At 33.2% G+C, this 3,232-nt stretch overlaps 1 long non-coding RNA gene across 1 annotated transcript; it reads left to right on the top strand.

Moving 5' to 3' along the window:
- The first annotated feature begins 1,711 nt into the window (after positions 1–1,711).
- LOC111397664 lies at positions 1,712–2,358 on the top strand. Its single transcript, XR_002703302.1, has 2 exons — positions 1,712–2,028; positions 2,132–2,358. It is a non-coding gene; the product is annotated as an uncharacterized LOC111397664 (long non-coding RNA).
- The last annotated feature ends 874 nt before the right edge of the window (positions 2,359–3,232 follow it).

The following is a 3,232-nucleotide window of genomic DNA, read 5'->3' as shown; positions in this document are numbered from 1 at the left end:
TTAATTTTATTGATATAAACTACTTATACATACATGGCCACTCAATATTATTTTATACTCTCAAATAAGCACCCACATACCAATAATATTTTTCTCATTCAAAGAAACTATTTCATCTCTCTCTCTCGCACAACACAACATTTCACTCTTTCTTCCAACAATCCACTCTCTGTTTTTCTCACTCACTATCTCTCTGTTAACAAAATGCAAAGGCTTAGTACATATATATACTAAAGCTATTGTCGGTGGAGGAGACTTAGGCAGAATTCAAGATAAATCCTTCAATGGCGGGGGGATGATGGAATATATTGTATACAACATTCTCATTATTCTTCTCTTAGCAACCATTATGTTCAAATTCCAGTAGCTTCCATATAATTCATAAAAAGCGATGATGATTTCTTCATTATCCTTCTTTAATCTTCCTCCCACTGGTCCTTGACCATTTTCTACAAATTTCATGCTGTGAACCCTACCCTTTGGTCAATCATTGAGAAATCTGTACATTTCTCTACATTTTTTTGCATTTAATGTGATTTTCTTAGGTTTTATTGTGTTTTTGTGTGCATAGTTTTTAGATTCATTTTTCATGCAAAGGGTTCACAATTTTAAAAGTCTTTCAAATGATATTTATGATCTTCCACGTGTTACAATCACCATATACCGAGTCAAATATAATCTTTTTTGTGAATAAGAATAATTTATGTTTATTGCTGATGATATCTCATTTCTTGTGTAATTTGAATGGGGAAACTCTTTTTCTTTTTTTATTGACCATGATACTAGTGCTAATTATGTTCTGATTGTTAGAGTAATCTCCTGTGTAAGATCGATGCGAAGTTAACAACATTAACTTGCATTGCATGTGTGTGTGTGTGTGTGAGAGAGAGAGAGAGAGAGTTTTCAATAGGTTTTTCTTTTCATTTTCTTGGTGAATTTAGGAAGAAAGACAGACGACTGTCAATGTTACTTGAAGGATTTTAGTTATTGTTCAGTAATAAATGGAGGAGATAAGAAATATGCATTGAGCCTATCCCATGTATGGGAAATTTAATTGGCAGCCTAATTAGGTGAAGGATGAAACAGGAAAATCATGACTAGAAACAACACTTTTAGATAGCCTGATTTAATAATTGAAATGTTTCCTACATAAATTTCAGGATCTATATTCTTATCGCTTTTATAAAGTTGAGCACTTCATCAATTTTTAGTTGCTAAAAAATTATCTTTATAGTTTCATAGTTTCTCGTAAATCATATTAGTTGTCAGTTGTTGATTGTTCATGTATGTCATTATCTGCACCTTGCTCCCTTATTTTATTTGTTGTGTTGGATTTTTGTTCTCCGTGCGACTTTTCCTATATCCTTTGTTTTCGAAAATAAACTCTTGTTCCCTAATTTGCCTTTCATTGTTCTTTGTCGAACAAGTAAACCCTATTGGAGAAATTTGTACTATAAGGTTCTTGTATGTTTATTTTGCTAAAAAATCATCTTTAAAATTTCATATGTTTTCTATATTTCATTTTAAGTTGTTGGATATTAGTTGTTTGCGTGTCTTTATTTGCACTTGGCTCTCTATATTTTATTTGTAGTGTTGAATTTTGATTCTTCACGTGACTTATTATTTACAAGTTTCTTTTCACCACTAAATGAAAAAAATGAGTTTTGAGGGCACTGTTCCTAAGAAATCATGCCTATTTACTGTTAATGCATTAGATGCATAGTTTTTTCCGCCACAACTTTACTCTGTCACTCTGTTATTTCAATTCATTTTCAATGTTTCTTCCAACAACACCCTATTTTCCTCCGATCATCCAGCTCATCATTTACTCTCTACTTCAGCCCCATCTTGTACAATTCCACCACCATCAATTCATCCTTATCCTTTTTTACTCTCTTACCCTCCCCATCAACTGTGCCAACACTCATGTCATTTGTACAACTGCTTCTTGCCCTAATCTTTGGCACATCCAATTTTCTAGCACCCCAGTATCGTCCTTTTCACTGTTCAACCTCTCGGGCGTATTTGGTAAGATCTATGCTCCTTTTGTTCCAATATATTTGTATTTATATTTGTGTGTTTTTCTCTAGATCTATGGTTGGTAATATATTTTTTGTCTATGTTTCTCTAGACCTGGAGTTGCAAACCTCCTATTCGACTCGAAATCCAACCTGAATGGTTCTGTTCACTTCGATCTTCAACTTCTAGGAGGTCATTGGTCGGAATTTAATGAAGGCCTCCATTATAGGGAATTTCTTTGATCACCTGATTATTGTACAAGTTTTAACATATTGTGTGCATTTGTAAATATTGTATATTTATTTATTTAGTGGAAATTGGGTCAAATAGCTTTTCTCATATTATACTTTGCAAATTTAGCTTTTGATTAGAAAAAAAAATTTTTTCATTTGAAACACTACCACCACCTCGAGCGGCTCCGTCTTGAACAACTTCCAGTGTGAACAACTGCTATTGCAAATAGCCCATTCTAGCAACCAATTTCTATGATACGATAATCACATGCATCGACGAACAATTAATTGTCCTTGCACTTCTTTTTCATTCTTCAGATCACAATATAATGCTTTGAGAAATTTATTGCATTTTGAGTTAGTATCTTGTGGTGAGATTATTGCATTTTGTTCCTCTTTCCATTGTGTTACTCGAATTGATAATAAACGGGTTGTTATAACTTAGAATTCGCAAAGAAAAGTTATGGGTGGCCAGGTATCTTTGAGAAAATACACCAATATTTGCATAGAAAGTGGGTATGGGTGGCCATGATTGAGCCATATAGAAAACCAAAATCCTTCACCCCCTTGTCACTATTTATGTATTTGCCTCTTAGACTGGAGTCGTTGGCTTTACTATTGCTGTGCAACTCATAAGTTATGTTTCGCTACATGTTCCATTTGGCTTGTTCACTTGATTTGTGGAATTAAATTTTAATTAGTTGTTTAATTTTGATGTAATGAAACAAAAGCATTTTGAAAATTTGATTCATTCGTTCACTAAGCCCTTTTAAGGGTTTGTATTTGATGGCACGAGCTTTAGCTTAATTTCCTAAAAATAAAGTCTATGACAATTTTGGCTTTTGATATGAGAGCCTCTACATGGTCATTTTTCTCTCTTGTATTTCCTTGTTTGAGAATTTTCTTCTACAGGAGTATGCATTTAGTCAGTAGGTAGTTTCCAGTTATCTTTTGCACTTGGTATATTATGATGACTAGAT

The sequence above is a fragment of the Olea europaea genome, chromosome 7 (assembly GCF_002742605.1).
Source record: "Olea europaea var. sylvestris chromosome 7, O_europaea_v1, whole genome shotgun sequence".
NCBI lineage: Eukaryota > Viridiplantae > Streptophyta > Magnoliopsida > Lamiales > Oleaceae > Olea > Olea europaea.
Note: the sequence above shows the minus strand (reverse complement) of the source record. Positions and strands in the feature narration are given on the sequence as shown.